The 17,883-nt window shown below is 37.2% G+C and overlaps 1 non-coding gene across 1 annotated transcript; it reads left to right on the top strand.

Moving 5' to 3' along the window:
• The first annotated feature begins 3,636 nt into the window (after window positions 1-3,636).
• LOC145078915 (5S ribosomal RNA) lies at window positions 3,637-3,755 on the top strand. Its single transcript, XR_013694442.1, has one exon. It is a non-coding gene; the product is annotated as a 5S ribosomal RNA (ribosomal RNA).
• Window positions 3,756-17,883: the final 14,128 nt, after the last annotated feature.

Raw genomic sequence — 17,883 nt, 5'->3', positions numbered from 1 at the left:
AACAATAAAATATTTAACAAAGTATACGTGCTTGCATTCATACTAAAATCCGTGTCACAATGACAAGAACAAAAGTATTACGATTGTTGAATATCACAGGTAAGCTCGGGGATGTATGGTCAGTCCTGGGGGTGGCATAGCCTGATCAACTATGCTGATCCGAGGAGTGATTAGCACATGCCCAAGAATGGTTGTGATGTGTCAACAAGTATAAAAACTTACCAACACTACCACAATGAGAACATTATAACAAAACCTAAGTCTAAAATACTATAGGAGTATTTTGTATGACTATAATTACTTACTTGAGAACTAAAAAGGATCTTCATTACTAAGTTGATAATTGCTAAGTGGATACACTAAGGTTATATGTAACTAGGATGTCATAGACTTAGAATCTGTGAAATTTTTGTTTTACCTCGGTTCCTTGTGAATTTGGAGTTAAGGTCACTTATTAGAAGGCCTATTTTGTTTTGATTGCATATAACTGGTATGCACTTTACAAATAGTGATGTAACTAATGAAGATTTTCTAATAATTATCTAGATAGTTCGTCTAATAGTTATTTCCTTACCCCAAGAATGATCATCCAATCTCTTTGAATGATCACCATGCTGAAGATCTTTCTGATGATGATAACTCCGAACCCGAGGTTGAGAACCTACCCCCGGTAGCTCCCATTCCAAATCCTAACCCTCATCCAGCTTTTCATGGCCCGACGCCTCCTTGGGTAGAGTGCTTGGAAACATGGAGCAAAGAGAAAGATCAACCAATGTTGTTTAATGGAGACCGAAGCTTCTACAACGTAAACAAAGGAAGCTCAGCAGATAGAGTTCTACCAATCCTGATCCGTAGAGTAGCCCGAAACGAAATTCAGGGCAGGACGGCTCTCCATCGTATCGCAAAGGTTGATACCAATGCAGGAATGCATACCATTCGCACCAATTGACTTGAACACACAAGTGAGAGATATGAGAGAAACCATGAGACCCTACTGCAAGCACTAGCTGAAACCCGAGCCGAAGTCATACACCTCTGAGTATGTCAGAGAGTGTACGAAAGATACCTGCTTGATATGGAACGTCAACTAGCTGAACTAAGGGTTCACCATAGGGGTGACCGTCGCCTAGTTTTAAAGAACCGTGTTCCTGTCTAGGTTCTGTGTAGCACTTTTCTGTGTGACTACCTTGTACTGTAAGTACTTTTAGTTAGGTATTTATGCTGTCAAGGACTTTTCTACTCCGGATGTGATGTAAGACCTACTACAAGGTCAACTTTCCCGAACTTATTACATCTTAAACATCGATGATATTGACAGTCGGCTAACTTTCGTGTCACTCTTTTGTTCAGACGCTTTCATCATACCTTCATTGGAGTCTATCTGAAACTTGCTTTAGTCAAGTCATTGGACTATAGTAATTTAACTGCGGAATCATTTTCAAGTCTCTTTCAGTGGTTGGATCATATTATCCACCAACCTATAATACCTCGGCTTGAACGACAAACGTCTTGAGACCATTCTACAAACTTACTTCTACTCTTTACTAGGACTGCATCATGCAGATGTAGGTAAAACCTTCGTCAACACACTTCTATTCCGTACTAGGACTTCATCGTAGAGATGTAGGTCAAACCATCGAGAACATACTCTTACTCTTTAATTGAACGATCGGAGTACATCTAGGGTCAATGGTAGCTTTACTAGGAATTCTAGTTCATCGAAAAGGATTCGTAAGAAAATTATTATTATGACTTTCCTCGCTTATACATTCCCGAGTTATATATAACGAAGACCTGGTAGACAATAGAATGTGAGATTTCTAATTTAGTTTCTTTTCCTCGTTGGGATGTGGGACTAGAGTAGAATCACACATTTTAATATCCGCACAATCTTGATTATATCATAACGTGTATAAGCTAAGTTTTCATGTATAATAACTCATCTATTAGTCAGAATCAAGCCTATAAAGGCTCAACCGTAACGAATCATGAACTCCTTTTCTTTCTTATTAAAGAATCATGTTGTCACCCAGAGATAACCCACCGAGATACGAAACCCCTATCTTCCAGATCGATGCCGCTACGTTACAAGCCGCGGTAACAGCTGTCGTGACCGCTGTCCTTGCACACTTCAACTCTGTCAACACAAACAAGACCGACAAAGGGGTTGACAATTCTGATCGTTGTGACAATACGACCCAAAGCCACAACCCAGAGCTCAAGAAACGGAATCGTCAAGCCCAAGTAGAATGCAAGCGATTTCAAAGGCTTTCCATGCGACAAAAACAAGTGGCGACTCCTGCCACCTCTGTACTGGCCAAGCGTTATGAGGGAACACTCCCGAAGTGTAACAAGTGTAGCTATCATCATAACGGAGCCTACCGAGTATTGCAATGTACCAATTGCAATAGACTGGGGCACATTGCCCGTTTCTGTAGAGCCATCTCCATTACCGGAGCCAGCCAGGCTTGGTATAGCTGTGGAGAGACAGGACACTATCACTGGAATTGCCCAAAAGTAAAGACCAAAGAAAGCACCCACGTCAATATAACTCCAACCCGACACATCGCTTCCACCACCAATGCTAGTACTAGCCAGTCATGTCACCAATGCGGTGAGATAGAGCACTTCAAGAAGGATTGTCCAATAACAAAGAACTCCGGTGCAGACGGGAAAATACTAAGGATCACTGCCGCAGGAGAGACTACTCCGGACCCACGTTAATGTAATTAAGGCGTTTCGTTGTAACAGACCCATAAAACATGTTTAAAACTAGTGCAACTCGAGTCTTATCTTTTGCGAAATCCTATCAGTTAAGGGACCCTCGTGCTGTGTATACTTGCCTTTTGTAGTATACCTTATTCGCAGCAGCATTCCTGTAGTACGCTAAAGTACTGTAACTCTGTCAAAAGTTGCACTGTTGTGTTTTGTCTGAAACGCCTTTATGTTAAAATCTAGTGCCTTTATTTTCAAGTATGTCCGATATTATCATACAACTTGAGTCAATTCGATTCGCACAATACCAGTTTCGTGCACACATATCTTTCTCCGAAATCGCTTTTCTAGCGAAGCCGTCATTCCAGAACTCCGAAGTACTCATGCATAGAGTACCTCGTATTTCTTATCCCTTCCGAAACCTCAAGAAACCTCCCTGAAGTACCACTCGTACAGTACGTCAAGTTCAATCCAAATACCCATATGGTTGATCTATCACTGAAGAAGGTATACACAGGGGTGGCATATAATCAAGGTTCTATAGGTTTAGAATTGATGATTCCACTTTAACTCTTTTCCTCATTGGTATGTGAGGTTAAATAAGAATCATTTATTCGACTACCTTTTCAATCTTAATTATATACGACTCGTATACACGATACTGTGATTGATGAACCATGTATGACTTCTAATATGAACTTCAGGACGAAGACTGCCCAAGATTACAAGTGCTCACATCGTCATGCGAATGAACTTAGGACCTAATACGACTCCTGTAACCCAATCACCCTACAGTCTCGCACCAACGGAGATACAAGAGCTGTTCGGACAGCCTAACGACTACTCAGCAACGGAATGAGAAGACCAAGCTCCTCACCTTTGAGAGCTCCGGTCTTATTCTTCAAGAAGACAGACTTCAGCGGGTGCGATCATACCAACACTAATGCACCGGATCCCATCCGAACTCCGCAGTTAAGCGTGCTTGGGCGAGAGTAGTACTAGGATGGGTAACACCTTGGGAAGTCCTCGTAGCGCAGACCTCAATAGGACTTCCATTAGAAATCATTACCTTCTACCTCGCATAGATGAATTGGTTGATCAACCACAAGGAACGAAGTGCATTTCAGATTTGGACCCAAGATCCGAATATCACCAGTTACGAGTGTTAGTGAAGGATGTCCCGAGGACAATCTTCCAAACTCGATGCGGATTCTACGAGTCCGTAGAGATATCCTTCGGATAGGACCAATACGCCCGTAGTATTCATGAACTTAATGAATAGGGTACACCATTCTTACTTGAATCAGTTTGTCATTGTCCTTGTAAATGACTCACTTATCTATTCTCGTAGTAAGAAGGAAATCATAAAGAGCATCTACAACAAACCATGGAAACATTTCGATCGGAGAAGCTTTACGCGAAGTTCTCAAAATACGAGTTTTGGAAGAGTAGAGTCGAATTCCTAAGACACACTATTAGTGATGTGGGAATTCTTAAGGACCCTTCCAAAGATCAAACCGTTGAGAATTTGTCAGCACTGAAGACGCTTACGGAATTCACCAAATTCTAGGTCTCGCTAACCTACTGTCGTAGTTCATTCGGAACTCCTCACGAATTACGGAACCTCTTACGACTTTGACTCAGAAGGGAGTGACCCTTGACTGAGAAGAGAAGCAAGAGGAAGAAACCTTTGGAATTCCAAGTGAGAGACCCAAATCCTTTTGGAAGTATCACTCTGGGAAGGCTTTATACGCTTCGGAAAGCGTGGAGAGCTAATTCCAAGAGAGTTAGGACCCCCGAGATTCTTACCCGAATCGGCTTATAACTCAAAAACCCAACCTACACCGCGAACTCAGTAACGTACATTTCACCCTTCACGTCTCGAACTTGAAAACGTATCTTTCCGACAGGACTCTCGTAATCCCACTTGACGAGATTGAGATCAATGAGAGCCTCACCTTTGTGGAAGAACCGTAGTAATCATGGACCGAGAAGTCATGCGAACAAGGCAAAACCACCTCCCATTAGTGAAGGTTCGTTGGGATACCAACCGAGGACCCGAGTTCACTTGTGAGCGCGAGAACCAATCGATTAGGAAGTATCCCCACCTCCTTACTCGATTATTCATACCTACTCCTTACCTAAATTCTAATTTCGGGACGAAATTCCCTCTAACAGGGGGATGATGTGACAACCTGAAATTTTCTATCCTGTACAGTCAAACACTTCACAGAAAGTCAAACTCATTTCTGCTACCTTTTAGCATGTTTGGTGTCCGTTTAAGCTCCTCGGAGCTCCGACAAACCTCTTGCTAAGCACAAGCGATACAAAGGATCAGGTAGCCCCTGAATCAAACAATACCAATGTAGAAATATCATTCACGTGGAACGATCCTAAAATAAAACACATAAATATAAGCAGGCAATTCAATATAAATAAATATATAAGGAGAAGATACATACCTGTCACCACATCAGGTACCACGCGAGCCTCCTCGGTCGTCAGCTGAAAAGACATGTTCCTCACCACAGGCGCATCCGCCTTGCCCTGGCGGCCATCAGTGATCTGTAGAGTCGCAGGAGCGGGTGCTACCAACGGTCCTACTATAGCCAAACTCGGAAAATAGGCCTTCTTGTGGCCCCTCTAATTGCATTGGAAGAAAATCAGATTAGATACTGGGTGGTGGTAGTAATAGTACAATCCTTGCTAATATAACTCGTATTGCCGCACTTGAAGCAACCATAACCACTCACCTTGCATGCCCCCTCGTTCGTCTTGCTTCACTTGCCACAGCAGCTCCGGCCCTACTAGCCTCTCAATCTAGAATCAAATACCTTGGGCCTCTTGCCGGAACCCCTTGAACCCTAAGCCTGATATGGCTTCCTCTTCCTCTCCATCTCAAGATCAATCTTAGTGTCCCTAGCACTCGCGATCATATCCTTAGTTTCCTGCAACTGGATTGACTCATAAACTGTCGAATGTCACTCCTCATCGTCTCATGGTACCTCGCCTTTTTCATCTCCTCATCCACCACATACTGTAGAACCAATAGCACCCTCTCACGGAACATCGCTGTGATCTCCGTCACTGTCTCAATAGTCTGGCAGAGGTCCTAAAACTCCCTCGCCAACTGTTGCACCTCAATCACTGGCGCGAACTCAGCTTGGAATATGGTCATAAAATCATCCCATGTCATCGAATCAATAGTCTCGAGCTCTTTCTTTTAGAAGACAGGAAGCAAGTCTAACCTTTTCCCCATCAGGACAACTGCTAGTGCAGAAGGCGTTAGCGGCATCTGCTTACCAATGCATGCTTGTAATCGAGTCCTTCTCCTTATAGTAATCAGGAGCCCTACATTCCCGGAACTCCCTGAAGGCCAGTGAACATGTCCCAATCAAAGCAACCATCTCAGAACGGAAAAAGCCCAAAAGTTCCTCCAACACATCCATGATACCCTTCTTGATCGTACCAAAGATCACAGGAGTCTGCTCAAGTGTGCTGCAGGTAATCTCAGACGAAATGAACTCCAACATCTAATCATCCAACTTCCCCACTCAAGAACATAAGCCCGAACCCTCAGCAGCACCAGAACCACTAACCGATCTACCTCGAAGAGTCACCATACTGAAAATAGAACATATAAACCATCAGAATACGCATCAATATATATACATCAAGGAGTCTCATACTCTACAAACTCCCTGGTTTCTTCGCAGTTCTCCTTGACTCGAGTACGGATCCTCTGCTTCCAGTAGTACGGGTCGATACTACCTTCTACATCTATCTGTACTTTCCTCAAGGATCGCTTTGATTCCTCCAAGTCACTCCTTACAATAATCCCTATAAACAACGCTCCCGACACTAAATCTCTTCCTTGGTTTTCCTAGGGCAACCACCACACCACTCTCCGCCATCAGCTGCAAAAGGAACTCCTACCAGCATCCTCTAACTAGCTCACAAATACAATTACATATCATTCACACCAGATCATTTTCGAATGAAAGGTCTCACACCACAACGGTTGGACTCAAACAAGAGCTGCACAATAAAGTTAAAACCTAACCTTCTAAAATTATTTAGTTTCCGAAATATGTAACTTAACATATTCATTTACTAGTTATCTGATGTTAGTGAGAACTCCTAAAAAGCACGAAGCAAGCAGCATTTGAGCATCGAGTAATCTGAATCAAGCATAACCTAATCTAGTCATCCTATCACTGACTGATCAGTACTAGCATGGAAGTCTACAAGCTCATATATTAGGCATATAAAGGCATCTCTCCTAGCATTCTATCATGCAAATCCTGAGCAGATTCTCAGCCCTAACTAGCATGCGATTCATAGATTTATAAATCAAAGCATATCATAAATCATGTATGGGTATATTGGGAAAACTTACTTGAGATCAGTCAATTGCATGCACTACACCCTTTTATTTTATTAGAAAATCTTTTCATAAAACATTTCTTTTTGAAATTTTTTACCAAACCCTCAATTTGATTTCAGACATACTTGAGAGTACGTCTGAATCTCTCAAACTAAGGCTCTGATACAAACTTGTAACGTCCCAAAAATAAGACCAAAAATTTTCACTTTTAAATTAATAAAACTATAATCCAAAACATCATTACGAATCTAAGGTGGAGCAAAGTGTATCAATACATCATAAAACATCAAAGTAAACCACAAAATGCAGACTAAGGTGGTGTGTGCTCTACAATCATCCCAGGTTCTTCCCTTTCAAACAAGAAGTACCTGAAACATAAAGTGAAAACCATAAGAACAAAGCTTAGTGAGTACCCAAAAATACCACATACCATACATAATACATAATGGGCCTCGCCTGTCATCGACCCCGCCCGACATTGAGCCCTGCTCGATATACAGATCTGTCAGTCATCAGGCCCAACTTAACATCGGGACCCACTCGATATACATACCTGTAGTCATCAGGCTCCACCGGGTATACATATAAACATATCAACATATAATCATACAAACACATGCAATACTCACAAAGGTAATAGCATACAATACAATCATTGGTCCCATCCCGGTAAGCATACCAACACATAGCACATGCAAGAGTCATGCATACATCTAGTATCCTAAAATAATAAAACCATGGGCAGACATTGGTGCCTTCGACCCACTAAACACAATGAGGAAACTCACCTCAAGCTGCTGAATCACTCGAATGAATCTCTGACTTTTGGCCCGAAAAATCCTCGCCCTATCAAAATCAATAACATCCAATTATTAATTGGATTCCAGCCCATAACCAAAAGTCTAAGCTATTTGGCCAATCAGCAGGGTAAAGTGCCAATTTACACTTTATATAACTTGGCCCAAAACCAAGGCCCAACTCAACCATCCAAAGGCCCAAATCCTAAAGCCCAATATATGGCCTAATCTTCCAAATTGGGCCCAATACCCATCATGGGCCTAAATCTAACGAAGCCCAACATGCTAGCCCAAAGCCCAAAATAGAGGTCTAATGGCCCAACTAGACCCAAACATACAAATCCACACTATGGCCCAATACCGAGTACATTAAGCCCAGAGGCCCATCTGTTAAGTACACGGGGCGTAATTGATGGGTTTGAGCATAACATACAATCCTATGTATGCATGCAACCCTAATAAGATCTATGTATTCTCTAATTCAACATACAATATGAACAACATCATGCAAACCCTATAGCTATGATAAATAATCGAAATTCACATAATAAAGAGTTATGATACATACCTTTTCTTGTTATGTAGTAATCATAATCCAATAATCTTGAAGATCTTGAAGCTTGAGAGCAAGTGTTACAAGTGTAACACCTTTAATGAATCAAAAACACACTTAGCAAGAGGATGAGATATGAGAGGGGGGAGGAAGCTTCAATTTTTGGCTATAACTCTCTAGGGTTTCTAGTGGCCGAAAATTAACAAGGGTATAGGTCATTATATAGTGAGGTGACTTAGAGCTAAACCTAGGGTTAGAAGTAAGAAACCCTAATTGCTTTGCTTAAGGATCAAGCAAACCCTAAACCTTCCATCTATAAGCCCTTGGATGAAAATTATAGGGCTTCTTTAGAAGATTTTCGTACAAGCCTCTTTAGGACGGTTCTAGAGCTTCTTTCCTCCACTATCAATAAATTGCCAAACAGCCCCTGCACTTTTAATTAATTCAATTAATCCCAAAATTAATTCTAATTAATTTATGATTAACTATTAATTTAATAATATGATTTATAAGTAATATATTATTTACATGATACATTAATAAATCATTCATTTCAATTTATTAATCAAATTAATAAATTATTCAACTTTCTCAACTAATCATCCTGTCTAGTTGCTAGTATGAAGGCAACCCAAAAGAACTGTGTTACTATCAATTCAAGTATATAACAATTATAGTTATGGGCTTAGACACCTAATCAAACGGCCTCCTACTTGGATAAATCTAATAACTATAGTTTCCAGTATAACTTCAAAAATTGATTAGAAAATTATAGCTCTCAAAGTCACTGTCGAACTCTGACCCAGTCAGCTACGTGTCCTAAGATAAGTGATCAAATATTCCTCTGTTCTATAAGATATCGTAAGGACACGAGACATGGATTATAATAAATCTCATTGTCCAAGTTTTGTTTCTCGATTTCTGATTTATGACGACTGAAATTAGACTAGTAATTGAACACATCAATTCAGTCCAGGCTTGGCCAAGCGATTTACATGTCGACATCAAATCATCGAGGGGCCCACAAATATCGCTTTTCCCGTTAGGGAAACGAAACATATAAACTTCAACTTATATGCTTGCACTATTCACTCATCCGATCATGCACAAAAATACGTATTATAGCATCGAGTTACTGATGCGTTTACACATTATCAATGCAAAGCTATCTCGTAAACAACAACTCATATATCCCCGTTTCAAGAATATAAGATATTATCATCTCAAAATTACTCGTGCTAAAATCCATGAAATAATTCTTTGAGCATGAGTTAATCTAACACTTAAATCCTCATTTCAAAACTACTCATGAATATTGCAACAAACAATTGCTATGTCTAATCTCCATAAACAATCTAAAGTTCAATTCACGACAGTCTTGATTCACTACTTACTTCCAAAAGTATGATCAACTGTGGATGTTTGAATAATCCAATTATTCGGGAAGTAAAACATGCTAAGTGAAACACATTAATAGCCTAATTAACTATGGTCTCAAAACCACTGCATGTAAATAAAACTCTTATCACAATATTAATTAGACTTTATTCATTGTATAATGTTTCGATTAATCAACTAAACACTTGAATTAAACATCAGTCATGCCATGTTATAAACTGAAGGGTTTTGAGCATTCTAACACTCCTAAGGTGTACATGCAACCCTAGAAACCTTGGATCTATGTTTTACTATGATACATGCAAATTTGTTTTTCCAAGGTTCATAACCTATCTAGCATACATGGGGAACTTTTAAACATAAAAGTTAGTAAGAAATACATACCTTTAGTTGCTTGGATTCCTTGAGAACCTTGTGAGCCTAGCACTTCAAGTGTGATGCCTCAAATGTCTCACACAACACCAAAGCACTTGGAATAACTTAGAGAGAAATGCAAACACTCTAGGAATCGGCTAGCCCTCATTTTTCTTACTTAGTGTCCGATTTTGGTCTACAACATGATGCTTATATAGTGTGTCATAATTAGGATTACACCATGTAAACCCTAATTGACATGAATTTTCATTTCTTGGATCCATGGGTTCAAAAACACCATGGAGCCTCCATGGAGCATCTTATGGGTTTTAGTCCAACTTGATAAACCATGTATCATTAGCTCACAATACAAGAATAGATGATTTACACAATCAACTCATATATTTAATTAGTCTCCTTTTGATAACTTAATTAACTCCAAATTAATTCTTGATCAATACTAATTAAATAATATTATTAATATATTAGAACTTATAATATATTAATAAACCATAAGTGTCCCTTCTCTCATTTTAGTCTACCCAAGTGCATGATGCCATGCAACCCAAATGGACCATGCTAATTGGGTCAAGTACATTCCAGAAATAGTTATGAACTTAGACACCTAATCCAACAGTCTCCCACTTGGATAAGTCTAATAACTATAACTGCAAGAACGACTTCAGGAACCGATCAACAATTGTAGCTCTTTCAAGGTCTCGCGGAACTGAGATGATGATGATACGCCATTTAAGATAAGTGATCATATAATCCTCTGTTCTAGATATCATCCGGACAAATACATGGAACAATGTCTTACTTATTTTCCAGCAGTTTGTTTCCCGATTTCCGATTTGTTTGACATAGAACTTAATTGAACACATCAACTTAGTTCTGACCGGGCCCGGTACATGGGTCAATACAAAGTCATCAAGGGGCCTAGATATCGCTTCTAATCCAAGAAGGAACAGATAAAATTCGACTCATATTCTTGTTCTACTACTTGTTGAATCATACATAAAGGCACGCTTTATAACATCGAGCTACCAATGCGTTTTTGTAAATTCAATGTATAACCAACTCATAGGCAACAAGTCATATCTCTAGGTTTGAACACATATATGATATTACCGTCTCACGATCACTCGAGATAAATTCCATGAAGTGATACCAGGGAGCGTGGGTTGAATCCAATACTCAGAACTTATGAGCACTCATAAATGTTGCAACAACTCGTGCTATGTCCAATCTTACAAATCTCACAACTATTGATTAATTGAGGCGTGTAGATGGATTAAGGAATGAAACTACATCAATAATATCATAAGAACATCATAAATGAAGTATGAAATTCAAAGTTGTACAAACACATAAACCCTAGGTCGAATTTGGGGAAAATGAGGATGGAGATCTACCTTTGGTGCAATTTCTTGGAAGGATTTGAGTAGAGATTCATCAAGCAATTCCAATCACCAAAACACCATGATTTACGACGGGGGAATCGATTATAAATATGGGAGGAAAGATGGAATAGAGATAAGAAGTGGATGAAGAACGGGAATAGAAGAGACATCAACAATGCTGATATATCGGATCTGCGTCAAAAGAACGGGGCACTTCCCAGGGGCGCGACACGCATCACACCAATTCCGAAAAATTGCCGAATTTGGTCCTTCTCTAAAAAAATCCTTTCAAAAATGGTCCCTAAGCTCACCCTAAATTCACTTTAGCTCAAAAATGGTCCTTCCATATCTTAACTTGTAAAAAATCGATCCTATATGCTTATTAGGTCAAATTCTCAGGTCAAAAACAAGTTTCTACAAATTAAAACTTATAACTCCTGAACCTTAAAAGTTTTCTTTTGATGCCTAAAGTTTATCAAAACTCATTTATGATTCAGCAATAAGGTTTATTTTCATTATTCTTCAAGCCATTTTTTTTCATATATTTATTTATTTAATTTTAATTTACTTTATTTTAAATTAAAGAAACTTTTGTTTTTACAAAACACCCAAAACACGATTTTACATCCATGAGCATCATAGCATAAGTGGCTAATTAAGGGATATCATGGCTCATCAAGGAACACATGTGGCGCACCTTAATCATGGAGTGGCGCATCTACCTCCAAGAATGGTGTATTATCAAATTCAGGGTCATTTTAAAAATTTTCATGATGGAGCATTACAAGATGTTTCATTCCCTTCCTATCTACTTCATACTTGTGACAATCTCAAATTCATGGTCATTTTAAGAATTTTATTTATGCTTATTTTATAATTAGAGTATCCTTTTTGAAGAATATTATTACGAAATTACTCCCCAAAAATATGATAAATATATTATCAAAGAATTTTCGAAGAAATGTATTTTATTTATATTAAAACATTGGGATGTCATCGTCAATATAGAAACATAAGCATAAACAGACATTACATTCATTTACACTACTGATTTGCATCTCCTTTAATCTCTCAATGTAATGTATCTTCGCATCGATACCTGTGATACAAATAAACTGAGTGGGTCAGGTTGGGAAACCTGGTGAGTACATATGGGTTTCAACCCTCAATAATATAATTAATTTGTTTCTCCACATACTTCATGTCCAACAATTAACTTGATTACTCATCCCCATTATCTTCTTTATTCTTAGGGATCTACCCTAAGAATTATCTACTCTTCAATATTTAACCCTAAGGATTGCCCTAAGGAATATGCACGAAGTCCATCGCTGCCAGGGTTTATCTAATAGGCACTAAGTGATAGGTTTTATACAAACAATCCTATGTGTGCATGCAACCCTAGAGTTGGATCTATGTTTTCACTATTAGACATACAACTTTATGAACACAAAAAGAAACCTGGCATGCTCCTACTATTTTCGAAATCCACATAGGAGAATAGAATACATAACTTTTGTTGTTATATAGTAATAACAACTAGTTCCTTGAATCTCCTTAGCTTTTGAAAGCAAGTACCACAAGTGTAATACCTCTAATGGCTTACAAACACACTTGGGTGAGAGGATTGATATAAGAGAGAGGAGGAAGGGTATTAAGCTCCAAAATTCGGGTATAGTAGGGTTTCCTTAAGGGATAGTCGAATTCCTAAGCCTAGGGGGCTATTTATACTTAAGGCTAGCTAGGGTTTCAAGGTGGAAACCCTAATCCCTTAGCTTAGGGCCTAAGCAAGTCCATGGACTCCTTTCCTTAATCCCTTGGACGAAAACTCTTAGATCCTTCTAGGATTTTCGTTCAAGCCTTAATAAAGGTGATCCAATGGCCCAAAGTCTCAACTATCAAATAATTACAAAACAGACGCTATACTTTTAATTAATTCATTTAATCCCAAAATTAATTCCTAATTAATTTCTGATTAAATACAAATTAATAATATGATTCCTAATTAATATATTATTCTTATAATATATTAAAAAATCATATTTATACCCTAATTTATTATTCTTAACAATAAATCAGCCCCTCCCCTCAGTAGTCATCATGTCTAGTCACCAGTGTAAAGGCAACCCAAAAGGACCATGCTCATAATCGGGTCAAGTACATACCAAAATAATTATGGACTTAGACACTAATCCAACACTAAGTCCATAGTTGTCGATGTTATCTATTAGGCATAGCTGCCAATGTTATATATTAGACACTAAGTCCATAGCTTCCAATGTTCATTTATAAGGCACTAAGCTCATAGCTACCAGGGTTTTTAGAGTACATCTGGTGAACACGTCATTTACAAACACCTACAGGTTGCAAGCCTGCTAGCGTTCCACTAAACTATCTTGAATAGTCCTTGGTCGTCATCTATACTCTACTAGATGACTGGATCAACTTTAAAGTCAAGGCTTCTTATCATCTTTCACCTCTCATCATCTATATAATCTTTCATCTCTCATCATTCATTTACCCTTCTTTACCCAATATATTTATAGGTATGAAAATACGTATACAGTTTAAATCACGTAAAACATGTATAAATCGTTCATCTAGCATAAATGTTTGGAACACATATAATAAGCACATATATCATGTATTAATATTAAATACTTCATATCAATGTGTAAGATGAAAGTAACTATGAAGTCACTTGTTAAAGTGATGACTTGAAATTCGGGCAGTGCTCCGCTTCTAACAATTGTCTTTTCTTTTGACGAAACCTAGTATCATTATTACTAAGTTTTAGTCTAATATTTATTACGGCTAATTATTACTCTATATTCATCATTAACTCAAAGTCTAGTTTCATGATCTATTAAGTAAGGAACAACCATGTAGGATCATATCGGATGTAGGGTCTGTATGGTATACGAAGTATATTGTTTGGAAATCCCACTTTAAACACCTCACTAAATCGCAACCTAGACATCATCCCCGTAAGTAGATCAAACAATATAATAACTTTGAATCACTGATAAATCTTGTTTATATGTTCATAATAACGATATTGAACTTAAACATAAGTTATAATTAAAGTATGGTAAGCATAAGTCACTTACTGGGGGTTTAGCAAGGAGTTGACATCTGAGCGAGCAGAACTCCTGAGTCGAAAGCTCTTCTTCTCGGGGCCTTCTGGCGCTCTGGGACTTGCTAATAACACCTAGGAGGTGCTAGGGAAAGGCTTAGTGGGTTTGTGGGTGTTTAGGAGAGAGTTGGTTGACCAGATGTGAGAAAAAGAGTGAAAACACCACTTATTTATAGGTTGCCAGCAACCCTGTACGTTGGGCGTACGCAAGGGTACGATGGGCGTACATAGTATGTGTGGCGTACACCGAGCTACGTTGGGCGTACTCAGGCCACATGTCGTGATCTCGTGGAAAGCCGTAGGTAAGAAGTAGTGGCCCAGATCTTGCCACGTGTCACTCCGGGGTTTAATCCAAAAATTAAGTATCTTCTAAAATCCGTAACTTTTGCATATGAGCTCTGTTTTTGACGTTCTTCATATCCACACGTAGGTAGCATCAGGATCTACAACTTTGCTTTAGACTCCGTCGACTAATTTTGACTTTATTTTTAAAGTTATATTTGAATAGACTTAGACAGTTAAAGTCAGTTAAAAATTCATAATTTTGTCATCCGACATCCTTTTTAAACTGTCTTTATATCGTTAAGCTCCTATTATTGAGATCATCAATTATCATTTAGGTTGTCTCGGATAATAAACGAATGATCTAAAATTCAACTTTCGAGCTGTATACTCTTACGCTAAACCTTAGAAAATTCATAACTTCCTCTAACGAAGTCAGATTTGGACGTTCTCTATATGCACGCTCTCGGTTTAATGTCTACGACAACTTTTGTTTTGATCGCTAAGGCTAAAAAGTATTTTGTCAAAAATTTAATTTTTACAATACAAAGAGTCGTGTCGGTTTAATCGTGAAATTTCAACGGGTCATAACTTCTTCGTTATAAGTCGGATTTTAGCATTCTTTATATGTACGGAATCCTTGTGAAATCTACTATAACTTTGGTTAAGATTATTTATGTTAAATAATCTTCTATCCAAAAGTCATTTTTAACGTTTATTATCTATAAATTGACTAGCCTGAATCTGTGGGCGTTACAATACCCCTTTTAAAAGATATGTTCCTTTGTCGCTTGATCTATTCATCTGTCTGATGATTCATTCCCTTCTCAAATGATATGGTCCTTTGTGACATGCTCCATAAACACCAAGTGCTCCGTTGAGTTCCAAGTGCTTCATTGAACTCAAATGCTCAATGAATATGCTCCAATTGCTCAAGTCACATTTAACACTAACAAATGCAAACGGTTTTCCTGTCTTTGATAAACACCTTGCAATAAAAATATCAATAATCGACCTATATTTTTCACATGTCCTCAAAAGTTCATGTTCAGTAAAGTGAGTGGGAAAATTAGTAACACAAACATTGTGTCTAATCTTCTCTATTAAAGACGCATTCGAGATACATCAACCTTGGTTGGCTCTACTCCAAAACGCACACATTATCCGACCTGAAAAAGATGAGGTCGACACTTCACTTGTACAAATAATTAGACTATCCTCATTCACAACCAAATCCAACCTAATTATTCATTAATAAAACTAATTTATCTTTCTTCCACCTATACAATCGAACAAAATCCAAAATTTCACTCTCATTAATAACCCAACCAAAATCATGTATTACTTAATAAATAATATTTGTAAATCTTTTTTAGCTGTTGATATAAAAAATCGTTTAACTAGGTAAATATGTACATATTTATTTAAAATATGAATACCAAAAAATTATATGAACAAATAGCAAGTTATTAATTTGTGATTTTTTTATCTTATTAAAAATTATTAAAAACTATTGAAGGTATTAAAAAGAATTATTTGTGCTGACATTAAATTGATATTTAAAAATAGATTAAGAATAGAAAATCAAAATTAAATACGTATATGTCACTATTGTATTTAATTTGTAAAGAAAAAGAAGTTACAAAATTTTGTATTTTCGTAATGTTTTTCAAACTTAGATAATTTAAGATTTTATACATAATAAACTATTTCAAAAGAAAATCAATTATCCTTTTGGTAAAGCCACATTTCAGTTAAATACAAAATATAATGACCGATTGGCGTTGTGTGCACCAAACCCGTGGGCTGGTTTTTTCAAGGATTTTTTTTCTTTTTTTTTTTAATACTTTTTAACCAACCAAACACAATTTTATTTGCTTTCTTAAATCTTACATATTAAAAATCAGTTTTTATTATTTTCTTAATATTTTATGAGACGTAACTTTGATTAAAAAAATTATGCTACTTTTCATTTTTGTTTTTACGTATGAGCATGAACAACTAGCAAGCTTTGAAGTTTTAGAGGGCTTGCGGCACACCCTCACATGTAGTATCTTTGAACGTGAGCATGTCCATTATTATATCATACTCATACTAGGTGTCAGCCCCATGTATTACATAGGTGTATTTAAAATAATTAAATATATATAAACATTTGAGAAATTTAAATTTATAAGAAATATAAGAAAAATATTAAAATATTAAAATTAAAGTGTTTTTTTTTCTCTTTTAAATTTAAACAAATAAATTAGATAAATAACCAAAGTAAATTAATATGATTTTATTTTAATAATTTTGAAATTATAAGGAAAGTTCATTAATGAAATTGATATGCATTTATTATTAAATTTAAATTTAAATAACATATGAACTTTAATAAAATAGGAAAACTATAAAATTACATGTGGAATAAAAATTAATTCAAAATATCCAAAAAATGACATGTGCCAAAATAAATGAGAATGTGACAAGTGGCAAAAAAAACCTTCATTTATTAGAGTAGATCCGTCGCTATTACCGACTAAATGATTAATGAAACCAAGCACCGATCTTTTCGTACAATTTAATTAACGGGCGCTATACATAATTACATGGGAAAACGACTTGTAAGGGTAATGATGTTTTACTCGTGTTCAAATTATACCATTCATGTTTTTTTTAACAAAAAATACCATTAAAATTTGTTTCTTGTATATATGTTACCATTGGTAACCGGATACAATAGGTATCCTGGTATTTTTTATTTAAAATAAAAAAAAAAAATGATTATGTGGAAATTACGTGGCTTCACCCCTCTCTCAATTAAACACCCTCACCCTCAATTAAACACCCTCAAAGACACGATTTCTTCTTCACTC

Source organism: Lactuca serriola, chromosome 1 (assembly GCF_051521515.1).
Source record: "Lactuca serriola cultivar US96UC23 chromosome 1, Lser_US96UC23_V15, whole genome shotgun sequence".
NCBI classification, from domain to species: Eukaryota; Viridiplantae; Streptophyta; class Magnoliopsida; order Asterales; family Asteraceae; genus Lactuca; species Lactuca serriola.
The sequence above is the reverse complement of the archived record's forward strand: the minus strand, read 5'-3'. Positions and strand labels throughout refer to the sequence as shown.